Raw genomic sequence first — 23,675 nt, forward strand, 5'->3', positions numbered from 1 at the left:
TAATCACCGAAACAACATCAATCACTTACTGTCTCATACCGTGATGTTTCATTTAGTTTCCTCTTCCCCTTGTGAATAATTCACTTTTTATGTGAGCCGGTATATAAATACTGCAAAATCTTAATTGGCAGGCACACGATGAACACAATATCTAGAGAGAAAACCATTAAAAGATGATACAAGAATCAGTTTCGGATAGTATATTCGTCAGCCTCCCCCCCCCCCCCTCTCTCTCTCTCTCTCTCTCTCTCTAAGGAGAAGTGAAGATTTACGTTTTTTTAGGATCACTTTTTAGACTAGTACGAACCATTCCACATTTCCTTCTTTCTTCCAGTACTCAGAATAAGAATGATCTCGCTCTAAAACGTATAATTTAACAGTGGCCGTTACCGCAGCCTTGATTTTGATATTATAAATGTATAGTTGGCAGCTGCAGGAAAATAGCTACAAGAAGCTACGTGAGTACTCGGCAGGTGCGGAAGATCTGTATAGGACGAAAAGTACGACTGTGGAAGGCCACGCCGGGTAGTCTTTGTTACGCTTTCACTTTATAGGCGGAGAAGCGCCATTGTTCTCTTAGGTTTCGTTACGGAACAATGGGCCATTGATAACGCCGGAATTGTCTTCTCGATGCGCCGTATGAGTGCCCTGATAAATTTCAATGAAAGCTCTCGTACTCGACTGAAATTACGCAAGCTGTGATGGAGGCACAGTGACAGTCCCGTAGACGTGTAAGTGGTGCAAACGAAATTTTTCGTGGATGAAGTAATCATGTTCTTAAACGAGTGACGAATTGCGGATGTTAGACCTAAATAATCATTGTACAGAACTCCTTTCATCTTCCCTCCCCATATTCAAAATACTCGTGTAGTAGCACTACATCTGCCGTGTTTGTGTTTTACATTTTCTGATATAACTGCAGTTTTACATGTGCCTTAATTAATAATGATCCACAGATATTCACTCTGTTTTTTAAAGACATTATAATAGTATCATGTGACTGTTATATTACATGATGCTGTACCAAGATAGAAATAGTGTACTGAAAAAAATTCTTATATAACTTTATTGTCTATTGTTGTAATCTGAGTGCATGTGTATCTCTTTGTGACCATACTATAGTGCACACACATTTTGTAACTTAGTCTCTGACCTATGATTTGTGACTTTGGTTTGTAGCTTCTTTGGTCAACTCTTGTGTTTGAACATAGTAGATCTTGTTGTGCCTGAGCAGTGATGCTGCGCATTTACTGCTGTTACATGCTTTCAACGTTGTTTTCTGCTTGGTTAAGTTTGTATTATAGCGTTAAGTATCAGTTTTCTTACGTTTTCAAGTCCCAGTTAGATACCATGAATGCCACGTGAAGTTGTTGCAATAGATATATTTCGTAAGTACATTTAATTTTTCGGACTAAAAATTCTCATGAAAATGTAACTTATTTTCAAATTCACAGTTTTCACATTGTTTCCATTTTTGTGCTAACACTATGAAGATCGTCCATGATCGAAACCGATAGTGAATAAATGCATTGTGAGACACCCTACAGTGCGTATCACGCATTTCTCCAAATATATACATGCTATTGGCAATTGCCTGAAAATAATCTTTTGATATTCGACTTTAAACAATCTGTTGGTCTCTAAATAATTTTGTTCATTAATGAATTCAGATACTTATAATGCAGAGTTACTTCTTTTTTAAATGGGAAACCATCTGATACTCGTTGGTACCGGTTTTCGTAGTGTTACTTGAGGAGTTTTTATTTCTGTCCAGCCTACCTCTGTTATTTTAATATGATTTAAACAGTGTTAGGTTGCTACTTCTAAGCTAAATTTTAAACTCAGGGCTGCCAATCTTCGGTGTTTATTTATGTGTTTTTACTATCTTGCGAAATATTTTTGTTTCGTATGTAGCTATTGACAAGACAATGCCATATTAATTCAGGAAATGAGAGCTGGATACATAATCCCGCTACACGAGCTCATATTTCATTATCATATAAAACAGATGGAACGTTGCGGTTTCGAAATTACCATTGAAATAATTAAATTAAGCCATGCAAGCGCATAAAAGGAATAAAAATTTCACCACAAACATAACCAAATATTGCGTCTGTATTAATGTTCCCCTCGATTCGATCTGGCCCTTATTTTTCTCTTTTATAATTGCGAGTAATTTAAAAAAGCTAACAATAGTAATAGCTTCAAAGTTTAGCCATTGAAATACATGTTTTGAATATTTACTCTTAAATTGTATAGTGTTTCACTCACTATTGACCATCGGATTTTGTGAGCTGTCCCGCGTTCCGAGTTATTCTCTGCTAGCGAGAATAAGACTGAGAGAAATGCATCTGCCGATAATTGTATGTCATACTTTGCTATAGTCACAGATTTTATATCACAGCAGAGCCTAACACATTATATCATTGGAGTGAATATAAGCTAGAATTTTGTAGCCGTTAATGTAACTGGCCACGGTATGAATTTAAGAACGTGAGTCATGTATTGTCATACATGTACATTGTCCTACAGACTTTTCGTGTGACGATACATACTATGTACGGCGGATGATGGATGTGGCTCGATACTGGGTCAATAAAGGAAACATTACAGCACATGTCGATATTTTAGTAATCAAAAATTAATTTCCTGAATTCCTGAGAACTTCAGAGCCTCGGGTTTGTAAATGGCTAACAATATGTGTCTGTCTTGTTTGACAGGAAAAAAGGAAGGAAAATTTAAAAAATCAACGATATGGATTACATGAGTCAGTAAATACGTCCCACAGGGTTGTCTGATAGGCAGCAACGCTTTTCTGTTTTAGTGTATGTGAACTGACATCTGCCACTGACGAACTTCAGAGGTTTAAATCCAATTCAGATATTTTTCTTTTTGTCTCTTTCCGAAAGGTTACTTCAGCTTCCTTCGGCCTCTACATAGTGATTATCTTTGTATCGTAACTGAACGTAGGTAGTAAAAGCCCCCTGCGTTTTGCAGCACCCAAATTAAGTTACTGGTTTTACATCGATAGTAGAGAATTCTGGATTTCCGTTTTCTGGCTCTCCTTATCGTTTCAATTCAAGTTGGAGGCGGAACGCTGCACTGACACGTTATTCTGTTATGCATATTACCTCTCACTGTTAGATACTCAGAAAAAATAGGAGAAAAAGAAGATATACAGGCCAGAGCGGGGAAAAATGGGAAAACCAAAACAACAATGGGAGTTCAGGTGCACAACTTACTACAAGAATAATAGAGATCACGAGGAAGAGGAAGAGAATGAATTCTGCTACTCCGAAAGCATAAAAATTTGTGGCGCGAAAGGCAAGGAGGGTAAAGAAAAATCAGACTAAAAAAGTGAAGAGGGCGTTCCTGGCCAACTGAAGTCGGCTAGTATCGAACATCGACCGTAATTTGAAGAAGAAACTTCTCAGAATGCATGTTTTGAGCACAGCAGTGCACAGACGTGAATCACGGAAGCGAAGATAATTCAAGAGCTTGAGATGTGGAAAATTTGGTGGATTGAGGTGATAAGAAATGAGGGGGGACCACCGCAGGATCTACATCTACTTCTTCATACGTACTCAGCAAGTCACCGTGCGGGGCATGGAGGAGGGTATCGTATACCATTACTAGTCATGTTCTTTCATTCTTTACTGGTAAACAGAGCGAGGGAAAGACGATTGTCTAATAACCTCAATACGACTTCTAATTCCTCGCATCTTATTATCGTTATCCTTATGCACAATATATGCAGGCACCAGAAGATTCGTTCTGCAGTCGGCTTCAAATAACAATTTTCCAAATTTCTACAATAGTGCCACGCGGAAAGAGCGTCGTCTACCCCCCCCCCCCCCCCCCCCCCCCAGGGATTCCTATTTGAGTTCACGAAGCATCACAGTAGCATTCGCGTGCTTATCGAACTTACTGGTAACAAATCTAGCAGCACGCACGCCTATGAATTCCTTCGATGCCTTCGCTTAATCCAACCTCTTGAGGACCAATAAAACGAAGGCGAACATTCGTCTTGCCTACTACCAACCTGACGTGCTCAGGCTGTTTCATATTACTTTGCAGTGTTACACGCAGATGTTTGAAAGACTTGTCTGTGCCACGTAGCACGCTACTAACGGTGTAGTCGAACGATAGACGGTGTTTCTCCAGTTCATCCGCACTAATTTACTTTTTTCAGCATTTAGAGTAAGCTGACATTCATCATACCAACTAGAAATTCTGTGTAAGTCATTTTGTATACTCCTACCGTCTGTAAACGACGACACTTTACCGTATTCTACAACATTATCAGTAAGCAGCTGTAAATTGCGTTTCACTCTTTGCGTCATATCATTTATGTACGAGTATACAGAGATTAAAAGATGGCCTCTCACACTTCCCTGGGGCATTCCTGACGATACCCTTGCCATAGCTGAACACTCGCTGTCGAGGACCCTGCACTAATCCTTAAAAAGTCTAAGAGAAAATCATATCTGGGAACTTAATCAGTATGCTCGGGCCTTCGACAACAGTCTGGGGCAACGTGCCAAGCGCTTTTCGGAAATCTAGCCCTCCATCCATGGTTTGTAGGATGTCACACGACAAAAGGGACAGCTGAGTTTCACATGAGCGAATTTTTCTAAATATGTGCTGATTTTTTGATGCAAGCTTTTCTGTCTCAAGGAAATTTATTATTTTCGAACTCAGTATATGTTGATGAATTCTGCAGCAGACGGATTTTAAGGATATTGGTCTGTAATTATGCGGATCCGTTACTTTGCCCTTCCTATAAACAGGAGTCACCTTCGCTTTCTTCCAGTCGCTTGGGATTTCGTGCTGGGAGAGATTCGCGATATACGCAAGCTAAGTAAGAGGCCAATGCAGAAGAGTACTCACTCTAAAACCGAACTGAGGTTCCATCTAGAAATGGCGACTTACTTGCTTTGAACGCGTTGAGGTGCTTCTCCACGCTAGGGATGCGTAGTTCTATGTCCCATGTCTGTGCGACAGTCAAAGTATATCTCTACTATTCTATTGCGTGCATGATTTCTTAAAAGTGGAATTTAAAACTTCGCCTTTCGTTTTGCTGTCTTTTATTGCCACACCAGGCTAGTTAGAAGAAATAGACTCGCTTAGTGATTTTACTTACAACAACAATTTTTCGGGTTTTTGGATTTAGCTAATGTACAACATTGGAAGATCTTGTACGCTCCCCACATCGGTCTACATACGCACGATGGAGCAAGGCGGCGCAGTGGTCAGCACAATGGACTCGCATTCGGGAGGACTGTTCAAACCCGGGTTCGCCCATCCTGATTTAGGTTCCCGTGATTATCCTAAATCGCTCCACGTAAATGGCGGGATGGTTCCCTTGAAAGTGCTCGGACTTTATCCGTCCTCATTATTGACACAGTGTGAGCGTGTGCTCTGTCTCTAATGACCAAGATGTCGACGGGACGTTAAACCAAAGCCTCTTTCCTTTCTTCAAACGCTTACTCGAATTTGTACTAAGTTCTGCCTGTTGCATTTGTGCGTTTTTGAACCGAGAGCGCGACAATTTCTGTTTCCTCAGCAGTTACCGAATTTGATAATTAAACCAGAGAAGGTCCTTCCCATCCTTAATCCACTTACGCACACATACCTCTCGGCAGTGCAGTTTTCAGTCAGTTTAAACTACGGCTATAGTTTCTCTACGTCTGCCGTACTAGAAGCAATGATATTCACTCATTGCCTGAGTGGGATGCTAACGTCTACCGATCTTACACTCCTAGCTTCCTTGACTGATTTATTAACTTCAGCCTACCTCCCTTGACTTATTTATTAAATTTAGTAATCATCGTCGCTACGATAACATAACGATCACTAATTCCTATCTGTCTATTGACACAGTCGATGAGGTCAGGAGTGTGGTTCTTTGTTTTTAAGTATTTGGCAGTTTCCGGAAAACGTGGCCAAAATTACTTCACAAGATTCTTTGTGCGCACCAACTGCAACGAATCTATGTACGTCCATTCTAGACTGGGAAGACTTAAGTCTCCTCCAACTAATCTTGCATTATCTGGGTTTTTCCGCACAGCTGAGAAAAGCTTTTCTTGAATGATTCTGCAACCGTTACGGCCGAGTCAGGTGGCTGGTAAGAAATCCGATAATTAGTTCGAGTTCACCTAGGCCTGTTACTCGTTTCCAGATAAGTTCACAGTCAAACTCAATGTCGACCTCGATAGACACAATATTTTTGTCGACATGAATGAATAGCTCCCCTTCTATGGCATCTAATCTGTCCTTTCGATATACTTTCCGTAACTCGTAGACTACTTCGAAGCATTCCACTTCGGATTTCAGCCAGCTCCCGGTTTGGTGTAATTTGAGCGCGACGTATTGCCTGTATTGTTAAAATGCTGACGATCAAAGTGTATTTGCTTTGTACGCGATGTGATATCGGTCTCTGTGTATCAACTGGCGAGCATTCGTCAGAGAACCTCAAACTACCACTTAACCTAAACAGCCCCCATGTGCACTTTGTAACGATACAAGTATAATTATGACCACAAACAGTAAATTTCCAACTTACAATTTTTTTTCCTTAATTACATTGTATTGTAACAGTTGGCAAAATTAGGCAATTGTCTGCTATCATGAATAAAGAGGCGTGTCATAGAGCACGCCTAATTATAAGCATATAGCACCTAGTGGGCTCTGCAAAACTTCAATGTACCTACTATTGGCTATCAGCACATAAAAGCAAGCGGTATCATTCAGAGCCAAAAAAGTGTACACTGCAAAGTGCATTTTATAGTAGCATTTTCGACGGAAGCTTAAACATAGCTCACCACACAAATTTAGTTTTGTGTGTGCTTTTGTGTAGTTCATACAGGGAAGTCATATTTGAGTTGTGAAAGACATGCTCTGTTCTGATTTTAGTAGTAGCTTTCAATCTGCTGTAATTAATTATGTCTAATATAGAGAACTGCTGAACAGCTACTGAACTCGATCGTTCCCCGTTTCTTTCGAGTCCGATTGTCAAACACTGTCATTAGAGCAATTAACATACGTAATTAAGATACAAGTAATCTGCTATCCGAGTAGCTGCTTTCTGTGTGTAGTACACCTCTAACGTATCATGTGGAGTCCTACAACTTTCCACCCAACAACGCATGTCCAGAAATCTGCTGCCATGACCGACACAGCATCGACAGAGCCTCTGGTTGAGACCCTCCACTCGGCCCCAAACCAAGGGATCCCGATCGACTCTGGGTAAGGTGCTGCAAATTCTGAGCTCTGCCTTCATTCCGCGAGAGAGACTAGCAGTCTTCACCACTATCTCCAGTCGCCCATATGACTGAGGATGACCTCAGGACCCAAGCGTAATTGGTAGCCAAATGTTGCACACTACTGCATGCTGCACCTTCGATAACTGCATCTCGTATGACGCCTTCCGGCGGTCACACCGAGGGCACATTGGAATTCCTTCTGGCGCTGGGGACGCTCCTGCCCAACGCTTGAGTTCCAGATAACTAGTAAATCCCTCGCCCTGTGTGTCTGCTCGGACCCTGCTGAAGGAGCGGCCATCCCTCCACTCACAGAGAGAATTGTCAAGGCCATATGTCCAGTCTTCACGTTGACTCTCCGACCTCCGCATCGAGCGAAGCGGCCGCATAACAATCCGCCACTCCCCGCGGTGAGTGCGGATCCCCCACATCGGATACGCTGGAAGGTTTCCTCGACAGCAAAACCCTTGAGCGAAACAAGCGACACCTGATGTGTCCCATGCTACGCACCAGCTTCTCTACTGCTGCCACACCAACGTCCTGCAGACGACTGACCACGAACGTAAGCGTCTTCAGCTATTCGTGAACTGCGGCCTGTTCCTCTTGCATTCGTGCACAACACGCACACACCCTATCATCTTGCAATTACCAACATAGGAAACAAACTACGAAAATAAAGAGAAAAGCCTAATATGTGACTTGCAAGTTTTCTGGTGCTTCACCAATGAAGGTTGACGGCTACTGGCTATGATCAACGGTTACAGACAAACAAATGACTACCAAAACGCTATTTCGTATCTCTCAAGTACAAAAATAAGAAACGAATTAAGAATTTAAACTTTGCATACACCAAAATATACGCAAAGAATTTAAGAATTAAACTATGGACAGCTACAGATCTAAGGCGAGGAATAGGAAGAAAACGTGAGGAGAAAAAGAGACAAGATTTTTGGGGCACTAGCAGGAGTCGTAGAGGGTAAAAACTTCAGGGGAAGGCGGAGATTTTAACATCCAACAAACAATTTCGATTCGTGTGTTCAGTGGCTGATGGGAAAATGAGTAAGACGAAGGATTCACGTACTCTGTCTAGACATTTGCGTCTGCATCTGTACTTCGCAAGCCACCTCATGATGTATGGCGGTGGGTAATTTTTGTACCACTGTAACTTCTACCATTTCCTGTTCTGGTCGCGAATAGTTGGCGGTAAAAGTGATCGCTGGTAAGTCTCCGTGTTGGAACGAATCTCTCTTTTTCTTCGTGGTCTTTTCGCGAGATATACGTAGCAATAAGTAATTTTCTGGTCTACTCTACCAGAAACGTACTCTCCCGGGACTTAAACAGTAAAATGCAAAATGCCTCTCTTTCACCGCCTGCCACTGCAGAGTTGGCTGAGCATATTCGAGATACTTTCGGATTTACTAAATGAAACTGTGACAAAAGGTGCTGCTCTTCGTTGGACTCTCGCTATTTCCTCTAGAAATCATATCTGGCACCGAACCCAGATTGACGAGCAAAAGTCAAGTGTTGGTCTAACCAGTGTTTTTCGAGGTACCTCCTTTGTTTATGGACTAAATTTCCTGAATCTCCTTCCAATGAATCTCAGTCTGGCATCAGCCTTTTTGAAAATGATTGCTTCCACTGATATGACCACAGCTCTACTAAGATCAGGTTGACCTTATGCACTGACGGACATGGACCGTCGAGCATTTGCAGAAGGTGTATGTACAAAATCGTATAAAATCGGTTATGCATTAAGAGTGTGTGACCGCAGTAACAAGGGAGAGAGATTCTAAGTGTTGCTTGTGGTAACACGATACACAATCACCAGTTGTTGTAAGAAGATAGTTCAGAACGGAATATGGCAAAGTTCCGCCTCAGGCATAGATTCCAAAAGGATGGTATGATCGATCTGTGGAAACAAGTCATGTGATACATCTGGGAAGAAATTTCTTACAGACTGTGTATACGTCGTCTGACAGCGGGAAGCCGTATGGAACACTTGTAGACATACGTTTGATGTTCTGACAGTTTCAGAACTGAGAATAAATTATTTCAAGTAAGTAAATCTCCTCCGTTACTTAATGATGCTTTTAGGTAACTAACTTACAGTTACCATTACTAATTTTATCTGTAATATTTCTTACACATTTTAATTGTTACGTAGATAACTTTACGATGTTGCTTGACAGAAACTGGTTGTCCGTGAATAACTACGGCTTCTGGTAGCAATGATACCGTTCTTTGCAGATCGAAAGAATAAAACGTACCAGCGCATATCAATTAATAGGAGACCCAAATTTTCACGTATGACAGGAAATTATTGTTAAAAATGTATAAATATTCTTAAAATAGTGTAAAAAGGAGACAAAATTTTTTAAATAATATCAAAGTATAAATTTCATTAAGCGAAATACTGATAAATGCTGACAGTCTTGAGCACTTCCGTAAACGAATATGTATATAGTATCCTAGCTTCTGAGTATTACCAATGGAAAGCACTATTGATGTGCTCCCGCGGCTCAATTTGACACTATCAGATACTGCATATCTAGACACAAAGACGATCAAAGCTTTCAAACCCAACCGATTGATGGAGATAGTCACACAGAGTCTCGATGTGCAATTCATGGATAGAGATGCTGACGGATACGTAGTCGGCGTATGACGTGCGTACCACTTTTTCGTTTAAAGAAAACGTCGCCAGTTGCAATTCATTGCATGTACAAAATCTCTAGCAAAATGTAGTTTTGGTGGCAGATGTGCAGATGTGCAGATGTGCGAAAAGAGTGAAGGTCAGGACGATGAAGTGCATCCATCTCAGATGCCAACGTATGCCATGACGGAGGCTTCATTCATAAACACGTGCCTCGTAAGCCTCTGGTACTGTAGGCGATGATTCTTAGCAGCTACATGCGACTTAGTTACTTCCCGACCATGTGGAAGAGCCCATGAATTATTCGTGTCCCCAAACCGGGTGAGACCTCATCCAGCCGGCCAATCACTGCCCGATTAGCCTTCTGCGTATAATGAGCAAGGTTTCCAAAAAACTCATTCTCCGCCGCATTCATCCTCTGGAGAGACATCATCAGAACCGACCAGTCTGCGTTCCAACCATCACTATCAGCGGAACTGCAACTCCTGAGGATTACAGAATATATAGGGCACAGCCTCAACTGTTCGAGGTACACAGCCGCGGCGTCTTTTGAACGTAGAGAAGGCCTACGACAAGATCTTGGCGGATAAAGTTCTGGTCAAACTTCATGATCTCTACGCAATCCCCAGACACTTTCTTCGGATTATTGACATTCCTCACCGACTACCGCATCATGATAAAAGTTGAGGGTTGAAGGTCCAGTGCGAAACTTCTTAGAGCCCGCATACATCAAGGACCGGCCTTGTCCCCAGCACATTTTGTAATAAACGTCAACGACCTGCCACTGCTCTCTCAAGTGCTGCTGGCCCAGTTCGCGGACGATTCGACACTGCTCACCAGTAGCCGGTGATGTTCACACGGCGCCATCCCAACCTCCGTGATGGACACGCAATACGGAATTGCCCTGGAAAACTCAAATCCAATACCTGGCAGTGGTGATCGACACCAAGCTGCTGCTCATAGCAGAGATCCCAACAGAGAGAATCAATTTTCTTCACCTCCTTTGTCCACTATCCACTACTCGCGAACACCGACCTCAATGTCATCACTAAACTAAGGATATATCGAGCGACGATCCTCCCTACACTACTCTACGAATGCTCCACGTGGACAACGACCTGCAATTCTAACCTAAAGCCTCTTCATGCAGTTCAAAATCGTTCGCTCCGTCTGATCTTGGTGGCCCCGAGGTGGTCGAGAGTCAGGAACTCAGCATATATACCATCAGGAAAAACATAGTCATCTCAACGAGGAAACTTCTAGGTAAGATCGACCTCTTCCGACCCACGACACGTCACGATAACACCAACACGGTTGCAGCCTCACAGTGGCACAGGATACGTGTACCCCCTCTCCACCAAGGGAATAAATGACCAGGTACACCACAGCACGTCCCAAGAACCAACCATGATCTTGCTAAAGCGGAAGTAAAGAGAGAATCACCCCAACACCTCACATCCCAGAAGTTCAGCCATTACAAATGGTAGAACTTCGGCAGCACAACTAAAAAGGGGGGGGTGGGGTATTCAAGCTGATGGTACCATTCGTGTGAGTACATCAAGTCGTACCTAAGAGGAAAGCATCAGTTTTAAAGAGAAATCCTCATCTCATTTCTCTTCCCTTTATTATAAAATCAATACGTTTCCGTGACCACAGTACTTTGGGAAATACAGCTTGTGATGCTGATCTATTCTCCCATGGACAGAGACGGAAAGCTTATACTTACTGCGTCATGCTTCAACTGTTCGAGAAGGCTATCTGCAGGAAACGGCTGACTGTTTTAGAAAGGTGTCGTTCTGTTGCACGACAAAGCGTAACCGCGTAAGGACTCGGATACGCGTAATTCTGACAGGGGTTCTGTGGACTACATTCCAACACCCTCTACAGGGTGTTCCAGGAGGGATGGTTAATATTCAGGGATATCACAGTGTTCATTGGTCATTTGAAGCAAAGGAACTTGACGTAGGCATGTACTCTATTCCGAATGATTACCAAGATAAACTATGTTTAACGGCACTTTCGTACGTTTTTCTTGAATAACTCGAAAACCGCGATCTTTGCCAAAATCCTGTATAGAACAAAATTAAACTACACTATTTTTCTCACAAAAAAGATACTATTTATTTTTTCTCTAGGACTAATAGTTGATGCGAAGAGTACGAGAGAATAATGAAAATCTCACGAGACGGCCATGTGCTGTAGCTTGAACAGATTTGACTGACCACAAGTGCCCTACATCAAATTGTTTGCCTTCATTGCCTCTACACTACTTTGGTGCATTGTATATAATGACAATGTAATGAATAATACAGGTGATGATAACTAAACCTTAAAGTAAGATCCGTCCGAACAGGTCCTGGAAGGCCCAACAGTACCGACCGGCCGCCGTGTCATCCTCAGACCATAGCAGTTACTGGATGCTTGTAGTCAGCACACCGCTCTCCCTGCCGTGTATCAGTTTACGAGACCGGAGCCGCTACTTCTCAATCAAGTAGCTCCTCAGTTTGCCTCACAAGGACTGAGTGCACCCCGTTTGCCAACAGCACTCGGCAGACTGGATGGTCACCCATCCAAGTGCTAGCCCAGGTCAACAGCGCTTAACTTCGGTGATCTGACGGGAACCGATGTTACCACCGTGGCAAGGCCTTTGGCGATTACAGATAACAGTGGATATTGTCTGAGGTACCATTCGGAATAGATCACTGTCAACATGAAGTTTTGCCTTCAAATGATCGTATCATATGCCTAAATGTTGACCACCCCTCCTGACAAACCCTGTATGCATCCTAGATCTTATATAAAGAGACTGTTTCACTTTTATGTCGTAGCACTAACGAAGTAACTTGCCGTCACCACCCGATAAAAAGATGTTTAACGATGTTTAGGAAGGTGATGTTAAGGTTCTGCTATAATTGGACCTTGATTTCTCTTTATGACGGATTCGCGAGATTTGTTTACGGATGGAAAAATCGTTTCGCTAACGGTGATTACTGTGTGGCTCAGTAATATGTACTAGCGCCTTAGCAACTTTGGGTAGGTCTTTGATTTCCTGAATGAATCTTTTGTTTCGCAGAGCATCCATCTTCGTATCTTGTTATGTATCAAAATGGAGGTGTGGCTTGTGTTCCGCCAGGAGATGGGTCACTGATCAAAATCAGTAAATCATTTGAAACATTTTTGTAATTCTGATATTTGAGTGGAGCTGATAGATTTGCTTCCCAGACACGACAAGTAACTACTGGAGAATATAGAGGTAAATTCATTAGAACTGTGTCACATCTATCAACTTATATGGCATCCACTCATGTCTCCATACTGAACCGTATATTGATTGAACATTTCAGTATAGTTGCAGTCACGGTGTCACGGACGAAGGAACAGGTTGTGCTGCATCTGGCAGTTAGGGAAAAAAGGCATACAGTCTTAAAACGTGAAATCTCCCCACGTAGTACCGCATGTATTCCAACTGGACATCTTACAGCTTTTCTATATCTTTTGCCTATGACCGAGCGGTTCTAGGCCCTTCAGTCCAGAACCGCGCTGCTCGTACGGTCGCAGTTTCGAATCCTGCCTAGGGCATGGTTGTGTGTGATGTCCTTAGGTTAGCGAGGTTTAAGTAGTTCTAAGTCTAGGGGACTGATGACCTCAGATGTTAAGCCCCATAGTGCTTAGAGCCATGTGAACCATTTTGTACCTTTTGCTGCACCAAGACCCTGTTTTCCAGTTAGGTAAACTTTCCTGTTCTAGTTGTTCTACTGATTTTTGAAAGTAAAATTCTTCATCCTATCATATACAGCGCTTAATATCAACAAAAGACATGTGAATAGAATTAACCACTTAGACAAAATAAAAGACGAAGCACCACGAAGTAGTTATCCGAATGGAACGGAAATCGGTAGTTGTGACGTGCATTTACAGACAAAGACATGACTACAATTTTAGAAAAACTGGATTGTTTATTCAAGAGAAAGAGATTCACAAATCTTATAAGGCAATAACGCGTTGGTCCCCCCACTGTCTCTTATGGAAACAGTCAGTCGGCTTTCCATTGATTGACAAATATATGGGATGCCCTCCTGTGGGGTATCGCGGAAAATTATGTCCAACTGACTCGTCAAAATCCTGAGTTGACTGTCCATATGCTCCAAAAGTTCTCAGTGAGGAGACATCTGGCGACTTTGCTGGACAAGGCAGGCTTTGGAAAGTACGAGGCCAAGCATTAGAACCTCTCGCCGTCCGCGGGCGGGCATTATTTTGCTAAAATGTAAGCCTAGGATTGCTTACCACGATGGACAACAATACGGTGTGTAGAATATTGTCGACGTATTTCTGTGCTGTAAGGATGCTGCGCACAACCAAAGCGATCCTGCTATTTTCGCTGATGATCGGGGCTGAATTCGAAGCGGTACCATTCACTGAAGACAGTTCTACTCGAGTCACGAGATTCCAGGACGACATTGACAGCTATTATTCATTTCTCAACGGACAGTGTAAAGAGGTGCGCAGAAGATACAAGTAAGTTATGTGCCTGAAGGTTGCATTATATCCCATTAACGTCGACGAAGTTAACAAACTATATAATTAAAAATAAACTTATAGTACTGGATAGCTATTTAAACATCAGTAACAGTGAGCAGTAGATTTATCCCAAAGTAAATTTTTCTTAGAGTATTTGCAGAAAGTACGGTGATCACTTTAGTTGCTGGAGGGAGACCACTTGTAATACGAATACACACATACGAAATTATGATAACTGCCTGAATAACTTCGACCAACTTTCTTTAAAGATGCAAAATAGATATTCTTTAACATTTGTGCAGCACGCTACATTAAAAGATATGACTTGCAAACGGTTTTCATTTAAAGAAACTTTGTAAGTGAGGCGGCACTATTTTAGAAATTTTTGGTCCTAACTGCTGGAGCTATCTGTCCCAAGGCTTATACACTACTTAATCTAACTTAAACTAAGCTACGCTAAGGACAACACACGCACCCATGCCCGAGGGAGGACTCTAACCTCCGACAGGGGGGAGCTGCGCGAACCGTGGCAAGGTAGCGACGCTATAAGTGTCGTCCTGCCAATTTAGAGACAAAATGGAAAAAAAAGTGACAGAGTGACCCATTGTTTCATAGAGTGAAACGTAATTGCTAGGTGGTCGCGAACGACGGAATAGTGAAAGGATTGTTACACCCAATTTTTATTTGTTCTCAGCTGTCTTATGCCCTGCATAAGCCCTGGAGCGAGTAAGTCAATGAAGTGTCGCAACTGTACACTGGACGATGTAAGTCCCTTGGCGCGGTGCAGATTTCAGTGTATAGCCACGTCAACTGACATCGGCTCGGGTCGGTAAACACAGGGGGCAGCTCGCCAGGACAGAGGTGGGGGTGGCCGACAGGGAGAAGGGGGAGGGAGTCTATTGATCTACGAATGGCGAGTCACCGCGCGCACGCCGCGCACCTCCATTAATCGGATTGCCGGGCGGAGAAAGACGGGCCGCCGGCCACGGCTGGCTGCTCTATGCCAACTCTCCAGGCAGTCAGCGAGGGAGGCACCGGTCCTCATACAGGGGAGTAAAGACACGATGTGCTTCACATACAGCTACTAGGATAATTATTGATGAAACATACATAAGATGTTGTACACGTATCTATCTGTCAGGTGTAATGTAACTGAGCCAATGAGATATTAGGAATCCTACGATACCGTTGGGTATCGATATCTTCTTTTACTTAAAGAAAAGTCATAAATTATCGAAAACTGTATCCATAACAATCAGCCATTTCATACCAAATATTTGTATTCTAACCATTATAAAAAAGTTTGAAGTTTAACATAAAATTTTGTAAATTCTATTATTTACCCCTTAACTACACTTTCATTTATACTGTTGTTAGTAACTACATGGGGTAGTTTTAGACACCCTCCTCCAAACAAATAAGTCTGACACTTATTGACTTCTATATTCCTCTGAAATGTTGATAGAGAAGCAATACAAGAAAGACTTTTATTTATGAAAAATCAATATTTATTAAAAAGGAAAACATGATCTTGTCAACAATTAAGCCTCTTACATTAATATTGGCCTCTTACCTTAACATTAGCCTCTTAAATCCTGCTTTTGAAATTAACTTACAAAATAAAATAAATTCTCTTCACCAATTTTCAGGAAAATGTTTCGTGATCAAATAATAGTCAATTAATAAAACTATAAAAAATGACTTTCGTTAAAAATGCCCGTAGGAACACTAACGATTGAACTAGGCACTTATTCTTTCGTTTATAGTCAATACATGCGTTTCCGTCAATATAATGCATTTTGCACACGTATTTTTGACACTGAGAACATGTCTGATAGTTTTTCGGTCTTTAAGAACTGGACATATGTGACGTCACGACACCTATGAGATTTTTCTTTCTTTTTTTTTTTTTTTTTTTTTTTTTTTTTTTTTTTTTTTTTTTTTTTTTTCCAGACTCAGTCCCGCTTGGACTTGCACAGCACATCCTTCGACCTCGCTGTCATTTTCAAAATTTTTGTCCGCTGCACTCTGCAAATCCCTTGAAAAATTCCTGTAATTCAGTTTCCTCTCTTTGCTACCTGCTTTGATGAGTGATATACCGAATTGTTTTATAAAATCTCGATGCGTCACCTTGCTATTCCTATTTATAACTGTTTCCCAGATTATCTTACTGTTTCTTGGATTTCTTCGCCAACGTTCTCTTCATATGCCTCTTCATCCTCTGTTTCACTCTCAGTTTAACGATCAGGCAGGATGCGGACGTCATCATGCGTCCAAAGAACACAACGAAGCGAACATCAAGACCCTCAGTTAGTCAATATTTCATGTTTTCGTATGTGACTACGCCCTACGGTGCAATTCACTTCAAAATACTGACTGACGTTCGGTCTTAAGAAAAGTCACTGAACATGCAGCACTGAAGAGGCATATTATACAGGAATGTCAAAGGACTTGAAAGATCATTTGGAGAGAATAGATAGTGTCTTCAGGAGGGAAGATATTGTGAATATCTGTGGAAATAACGCAAGGACTATGAAATGTAGTCGAACTAAATGAGGCGATTGGAAGGAGTGACGGAGTGTTTCATATCTCCTATTACGGGCTTTTATTTTATTTTTAATGTTTGTATTTATTGGCTTTCTGAACTTGCCCATTCAGCCATCTCAACTCAAGAAATACACTCCTGGAAATGGAAAAAAGAACACATTGACACCGGTGTGTCAGACCCACCATACTTGCTCCGGACACTGCTAGAGGGCTGTACAAGCAATGATCACACGCACGGCACAGCGGACACACCAGGAACCGCGGTGTTGGCCGTCGAATTGCGCTAGCTGCGCAGCATTTGTGCACCGCCGCCGTCAGTGTCAGCCAGTTTGCCGTGGCATACGGAGCTCCATCGCAGTCTTTAACACTGGTAGCATGCCGCGACAGCGTGGACGTGAACCGTATGTGCAGTTGACGGACTTTGAGCGAGGGCGTATAGTGGGCATGCGGAAGGCCGGGTGGACGTACCGCCGAATTGCTCAACACGTGGGGCGTGAGGTCTCCACAGTACATCGATGTTGTCGCCAGTGGTCGGCGGAAGGTGCACGTGCCCGTCGACCTGGGACCGGACCGCAGCGACGCACGGATGCACGCCAAGACCGTAGGATCCTACGCAGTGTCGTAGGGGACCGCACCGCCACTTCCCAGCAAATTAGGGACACTGTTGCTCCTGGGGTATCGGCGAGGACCATTCGCAACCGTCTCCATGAAGCTGGGCTACGGTCCCGCACACTGTTGGGCCGTCTTCCGCTCACGCCCCAACATCGTGCAGCCCGCCTCCAGTGGTGTCGCGACAGACGTGAATGGAGGGACGAATGGAGACGTGTCGTCTTCAGCGATGAGAGTCGCTTCTGCCTTGGTGCCAATGAGGGTCGTATGCGTGTTTGGCGCCGTGCAGGTGAGCGCCACAATCAGGACTGCATACGACCGAGGCACACAGGGCCAACACCCGGCATCATGGTGTGGGGAGCGATCTCCTACACTGGCCGTACACCACTGGTGATCATCGAGGGGACACTGAATAGTGCACGGTACATCCAAACCGTCATCGAACCCATCGTTCTACCATTCCTAGACCGGCAAGGGAACTTGCTGTTCCAACAGGACAATGCACGTCCGCATGTATCCCGTGCCACCCAACGTGCTCAAGAATGTGTAAGTCAACTACCCTGGCCAGCAAGATCTCCGGATCTGGCCCCCATTGAGCATGTTTGGGACTGGATGAAGCGTCGTCTCACGCGGTCTGCACGTCCAGCACGAACGCTGGTCCAACTGAGGCGCCAGGTGGAAATGGCATGGCAAGCCGTTCCACAGGACTACATCCAGCATCTCTACGATCGTCTCCATGGGAGAATAGCAGCCTGCATTGCTGCGAAAGGTGGATATACACTGTACTAGTGCCGACATTGTGCATGCTCTGTTACCTGTGTCTATGTGCCTGTGGTTCTGTCAGTGTGATCATGTGATGCATCTGACCCCAGGAATGTGTCAATAAAGTTTCCCCTTCCTGGGACAATGAATTCACGGTGTTCTTATTTCAATTTCCAGGAGTGTATTATGTTACAATTTGTTTTGAAAATGCATGGTAGACATTATATTAAGTCGTAACAGGGTACGAAGTTGATAAAAATCCTACGTGTAACACGATAAGAAATGATAAATCGCCATTTGTACCCATTTGGGATGTTCCCAATACAGTCCATATTGATAACTACATATTTAAATTAGCAGCAAATTGTTGTTTGTATGTACTGTTGGGTTGTTTGAAAAGCTGAGGATAGAGAAGTGAGCATTTTTCCAGGTCTGTCAGTACCGTCTAGACAGAACAGGAGAGCAGTTTAGAAGTACCAGAGTTGTGAGTTACAGCTACACGTATATGTACACTTGTATTCAGACGCGTACGTATAGGAGTTGCCTAGTGGCATACATTTAGAGGCCAGGCGTTCAATATTTTGCAGAGTAGCACATAGGAATGTAGTCTGTTAATCGGGCTTTTGGTCTTCCCATTGCATTCTAAGCACCGACAGCAGTAGATTAGCAGCACAGGGAACTGTACCTTAATGTTGGCACTGTTGACGATCCTGTGCGTTGGATGCTAACAAGGTTCGGAGGCTGCTGGGAAACTGAGCACCAAGTGCTCGAAGATTACTTGCAAGGGAGTTTATGTGATACGTGTTCTGATGACGCTGTAGAAATATATGGTTTGGATCTGCTCTCTCTTCGTGAGCACATACAGAGGTGGCGCTTAGGGTGAGCCGATAGAGATGTTCGTTTAACTTTTAATGATCAAATTTCAGCCATGGACAGCTACGGACACAGAGTACTGTCGAAAACAGCGTGCTGACACAGAACGCTACGTAGTGGGCGGATAGTGCGTGACACGATAACATTTACACTTCACACGGTCGAAATACTGTCACACAACTCAAGCAGCTCTTTCGGCATTCACATACACTGGTGTTCAGTACAGCTCATGTTGTAGGTGTCGGATTAAGAAACCTCTTTGAGAATATGGTCCAGATTGGATGCTGCAACTAGCAAGTGCGGCAAGATCACAGTAGGTGGCAGGGTGCAGACCTGCTCCCTTGTGCGGCCTGTTGGTCTAGGGGTATGATTCCTGCTTTGGGTGCAGGATGTCCCGGGTTCAAATCCCGGACAGGCCCAACTTTTCACTTTCGCGACAACCAAGCACTACGATAAACTTGCGAGTCTCTGAAAGTAAGCCATGCAACAGGACAAACTTCATGTCGGGCCACCGGCCCATGAGACTGGCAAGTGCGTCTTGTGGAAAGCAATCTACGTGGCAGGATTAAGCCGTCTTCGCTTACTTCTATCTATACGTAAAGACTGGCACGTACAACGATTCTATTCGTTTCCCAGGATCTAGTACATTGCATGCACGTTTGGTAAATGCATGCGCATGCAGCACCCAAAACGGAGAGATGTCTTTCCTGCTGGGAGAAATAGCTGAGGTCGTCTTCTCGCAGTTGAACCCCATACGTCCCGTTATTAATCCTAGCAGCAAAAGCATAATCATTTGGAGCGTTCCCCATTAACGTGGGGACAATGCTATTAACAAGCTGTTGTGAAGCTCCTAGACGTGCGTGTCTTCCCAGACCTTGGTATCACTGGAATTGTGGTATGAACTAGTGCGCAATGACTTCCTTTAATTTTAAATTCCGTCCTCTTGCTAGAGGAGGGAGTTTATTATATTTAATAGCTCCATGATGAGACGCTGTCTTTATTAGGGCATCTACTTGCTCATTTCCAGGTATTCAAGAGTGCCAATTCATCCGTGCCATCATGATTTTGCGAAATTTCCTCTGCACACGACACACAACATCGACAATTGCAGCAACTATGTGGCTGGTACAGCTGGTATTGTTTCTAATCATCTGTAGCTTCTAGGTGTTGCAGAATGGATTAAGTAGATAAAGTCTTGATGAGCAACCCAAGTCCTCAATTTTACCATGTGGGTACAAAATAAGTTTCAACATCGTATCACTTTCAAATCTCCAGGTTCATAGTATAGTACGCAACGCATGTGCCGGAAACGTCAGACCATTACATACTATTTTCTTCCTCCCGCAACAGAGCCTGCGAGACGCTGATACGTCCGCAACTAGAAAGGTCGGCTGTAGTGTTCTATGGATGAGCGCCAGGGTTTCTGGACCGTCTGTATGAATGCATGAATCGCGGATACAGCAGAACCAGAGGATCGCCACGTGGAAGAGCACCTGTGGAAAACACTGGTCTGAGGTCATCGTCTGCGCTGTACGCTTGCCGTGAAGAGGAGTTGAAAGTAATTAAATATTCAGTATTATTTTACATCCAAATGGTAAACTTCCTAACTAGACTTCCTTATGAAAACTTTATTGTCTAAAAACACCAGAAGCTTGTAAAAAGAATTGTGAAATACCTCGTACATCAGGAAATGAGACACTAAAAGCAGATGGTTCAAATGACTCTGAGCACTACGGGACTTAACTTCTGAGGTCATCAGTCCCCTAGAACTTAGAACTACTTAAACCTAACTAACCTAAGGACATCACACACATCCATGTCCGTGGCAGCATTCTAACCTGCGACCGTAGCGGTCGCGCGGTTCCAGACTGTAGCACCTAGAACCGCTCGGTCACCCCGGCCGGCCTAAAACCAGAAACTCAGCTATGTTTTTAGGGCAGCAAAAGTAAGTCACACTGGTCGAAGAAAAGAAGATGTAAAATAGTTCGTAGTTGCAAGAAACACTTTCCCGAAAATGAGAAATATGTTAATCCCCGATACAAAAAGAAGTGTTACGAAGATTTTTTCCTTCGGTAACTGTCGGGAGTGTAACCTTCTACAGAAATGAAATCTGGACGAGAAGGAAATCAAAAAAAGAATGGTAGATTTTGAAATTTGTTGCTACGGAAGATTATATGGGTACTGTACTTTCCTTTTTGTGTCCGGAAACGTAATAGTCTTTCAGCTCAGTGTTGGGTCATGATCAGGGCTTCTTTCTTACCCAGCCACAAACCGTCGAGGATGCATCTGTAGGAACACTTTGGACTGGCCAGGAAGTGTTCCATGTCCTGCACAGCACCCCAATAACACTTGTCGCTCATCTCCAAGTTACGATAACGCCTCCTGATCACGTTTGCTTTACTGGGGCCACCCTTGTTCTTAAGCGATTCTGTGTCCTCCATGTTTCCCAGTTTGTTGTGGAGCAGCCAGATACTACCTGTGCTGGTGGACAATAACGTGGTGGTTTTCAATGGGCACGTATAAGAATTTTTTACTGGATTTCAGTCGTCCAGGCTCGCACTCAGTGCCAAACAGAGGATGTCGATCATCTATGGCTGGTCTGAGCCTCTCTGTAAATTCGCGAGTTGTTGCTTGGAAGTTTGTACTTGTAAAACCAGCAGGTCTGTGAAGCTTTGGTAGGGACGTGGACTTCGTACACCCTGTTGTGTCTCGACACGTTTCGTTAAGGCTTATGACTACCTTCTTCGTGATTGCTGATTTGGTCCATACTGAGCAGGCATATTCCACTGTAGAGGAGCATTGTCTTTGGGCTGTAGCTCACAGGAGAGTAGGTTTTTATCCCCATTTGGTGTTCATGAGTTCCACAAAATATTATTTCTGCAGGCCACTTTCTGACGGATCTTTTCACAACCACTGTGAAAAGATCCGTCAGAAAGTACATCAGGAGCCCATCCAACGTTACACCAGATGGATTGGCTTACTTGTGTGTTACAGTGTGGTATTATTCCAGGAAACACTGAGCTTTCTCTTTGTTTGCCGAGATTGACGGTGGAAAGCGCTTACTTGAGTCTTCAAAGCATTTGGTTTAAGGGAGTTATTTTTATAGTATTCTGACGAGACTCTGAGTGCTTTCTCCAGCTTGCACTCTATCTCTTCGAAAGTCCTCTCCTGAGAAGTGACTGCCAAGTCACCTGCATGAAGGAAATGCTTAGTATGATCAGGTTTTGGCTGGTCGTTAGTGTATATGTTAAAAAGGGAGGGGACATTCTTTACACCGAGAATGACGTAAAATTGTCTACTTTGTAAGAGAGACTCAATGATCTTGACAAAATGGTAATCTATCACTTCGCTAAATTGTGGAACAGCAACGTATGGTTGATCAGGCGACTTACAAAGAGTTACTGATTTAAAATCTAACAGCGTCGTATGATATGATTGGCTGGGAGAACCGGAGGAGCAGCTTCAACGGCCTGATTGGAAAAGTTGGCGCACACCGACACCTTGTCTTCGCGGACTGTGATAGTCGTGTGTTAACTGTGTGTGATACGTGTAAGTCTTGTCTTCACTAAACAGATACAACATCCACTGTGTCTGTACTGTGGCAGCTTCTAACATGACTATGTACAGAGTTTTATGACCTTACCACCATTTACACAAAAGCTCTGTTTTCAGCAGTCTCTCTTAAATGACTTTCTCCACCCACTTTCTGCCAACTGGCCGCCTTTGCAATGGACTGCTGCATGGCAAAGATAAAATGTTTGGCGAACCAGTGCCCATCCGTCCAATTATAAGCGGAAGGTGGAGAGGGCTTGAGCCAAAAGTTCTTCTGCACTGAGCGCTGCTTCCCAGAATCACTCACACAGCCAGATCGCTGCACTCAGCATTTATGGCCCCCAGTTCATCTCTCTCCCTGTTCTCCACTGCCTCCACTATGGCCCCTTGGGTACAGGTTCCCTAACAGTTACACATGTCGTCATAAGAACGTTCTGCCCATACTTTCCCGATATAAAAAGTGATAAACCACATATACCAAATGTAGTACTGGGGCACACTGAGATCATGACCTAAAATATAGTTGTTAATTTGATTGACAGTGCTGTTAAAGTGAGAGTTTGTACCAAAGCAGTCTTCGAGCAAAAGATGACGACAACTGCTATTTCTTCATACATATTACGTTGTACATTTCCATTTGTTAGCACCCATCTCCAAAACTCCTGTCTTCATAAACTAATCTAACTCATGGATATTTGTGCTTCATTCTCATCACAGTTATTTGTGGCACCATACCTGGACAGTGACAGATGCAGGACGGGGCGCTGAAAATATCTTCCACTACTATTAATTTTACTGCAATAAAAAATAATCGAATCACACGCAAAGTTTAAGAAAGTTTTATTAAAACTGATTATACACATATACAAGACAATGCCATCTCATGATATAAAAAAGAT

General features: G+C 43.2%; 1 non-coding gene across 1 annotated transcript; it reads left to right on the forward strand.

Moving 5' to 3' along the window:
• Positions 1–19,571: 19,571 nt before the first annotated feature.
• Trnap-ugg lies at positions 19,572–19,643 on the forward strand. Its single transcript has one exon. It is a non-coding gene; the product is annotated as a tRNA-Pro (tRNA).
• The last annotated feature ends 4,032 nt before the right edge of the window (positions 19,644–23,675 follow it).

Source organism: Schistocerca americana, chromosome 3 (genome assembly GCF_021461395.2).
Source record: "Schistocerca americana isolate TAMUIC-IGC-003095 chromosome 3, iqSchAmer2.1, whole genome shotgun sequence".
In the NCBI taxonomy this organism is placed as follows: Eukaryota; Metazoa; Arthropoda; class Insecta; order Orthoptera; family Acrididae; genus Schistocerca; species Schistocerca americana.